This window comes from Kryptolebias marmoratus, linkage group LG16, assembly GCF_001649575.2.
Source record: "Kryptolebias marmoratus isolate JLee-2015 linkage group LG16, ASM164957v2, whole genome shotgun sequence".
NCBI classification, from domain to species: domain Eukaryota; kingdom Metazoa; phylum Chordata; class Actinopteri; order Cyprinodontiformes; family Rivulidae; genus Kryptolebias; species Kryptolebias marmoratus.
In genome coordinates, this window is record NC_051445.1 from 9671976 (window position 1) to 9673276 (window position 1301).

General features: G+C 53.3%; 1 protein-coding gene across 4 annotated transcripts in view; it reads right to left on the minus strand.

The window, feature by feature from the left end:
• The window catches only part of atn1 (atrophin 1), a 14347-nt gene extending 13268 nt beyond the window's left edge, over positions 1-1079 (minus strand). For 3 of the 4 annotated variants that reach the window (XM_017415336.3, XM_017415337.3, XM_017415333.3), the window contains exon 1: positions 647-1079. The gene's annotated coding sequence lies outside the window, so the exon portion shown is untranslated. Of the gene's footprint in view, positions 1-176; positions 359-646 lie in introns of those variants that run through there. The other variant, XM_017415335.2, reaches the window with a different exon arrangement.
• Between the last annotated feature and the right edge of the window lie 222 nt (positions 1080-1301).

The following is a 1301-nucleotide window of genomic DNA, read 5'->3' on the forward strand; positions in this document are numbered from 1 at the left end:
CCGCCGGCCCCCCGGCCCGCCGGCCCGCCCGCCAGCGGCCGCGGGCGGTCAGTAAGCACCAGCAGCTTCTCCCTGTCCTCGCGCGAGCCTGCAGCACATGCATCATCAAACAAACTGGCCTCTGCATGTGATGCAAACCAGCAGCAGCAGCAGCAGCATGCAGAGGCTCCGCTTACATCACCAGCGAGCCGCAGCCGCTCCGTTCTTCCTCCTTCTTTTCTTCTTCCTGCAAGGGGATAAAAAAAAAACCCGTTCCCGTTCCCGGTTCACGCGCGGGGGAACCGGACAGGACGGCTGAGCCCGGATCGTGCACGACGCGTTCAGCAATCCGAGCGGATGCCTGTGCACGCAGAGCCGATGCACATGTTAAAAAAGAAAAGGTGATGATTCAGAATGGCGAATTCCCTCCCCTCTCTCCACCTCTTTTTTTTCCTCCTCTCCTCGCTGGAATGTAATGGATGCGCGTCGTGCAGATCCCGTTCACATTAAACCACCGAGATATAATTTAGCCATAGCAATAACCCGAGATATGATGGTTAGCGCACAAAGAAAGGGGGTAAAAGATGGCAGGAGGGGGGGTAGAGAGCGCAAACGTGGCTCCAAACACACACACAGAGGAGCCTTAAGAATCCATTTTCCTCCTTACCTATTAAAACATCCAGCGATGCGTCCTTCCGCTCTCACTTTCCTTGCCTTTTCTGCCCCAGGCTTTTAATATATATATATATATATTATTATTATTATTTCTTGTCCTATGTTGCACGCTGACACGCGCACCCCGGATCCGAGGCGTCTGTCAACAACACGGGCTGGCTCATATCGCAACCGATCATAACAATAACGCAGAAGAAGAAGAAATCTTTCTGCTTTTCCTGGTTGAAAGGGGGGCCAGAGAAAAACAACAAAAAAACCAAGAAAAAAATAGGGGTGCCAAGTGAGGACTGTACAAATTGATGCCTCCTCTTCCTCTAAGACGATTTGCACTTTTTTTTTAACCACCCCTCTCTCCAGGCTTACAGTCAAAATATTTGAGCCGGAGAGAGGGATGCACGTCGGGGTGAGGGAAAGGGAGAGTGGTGAGGGCGTGATTTGCATAAGGAGAGGGAGGGAGGGGGACGGGAGGAGGAGGAGGGAGTTGTGTGGCAGGGAGAAAAGAGGAAGAGAGGCGCAGAGTGAGGGCCAAAACTCTGAAGAGGGAGGGTCTCCGTAGTCCCTTCAGAGTCACCTTTACTGTAAGGAGAGCCTCTCTGCTCGGGCTGGACCCGCAGTAAAAACCCCCACAGAAGAGGGGGGGGGGGGGG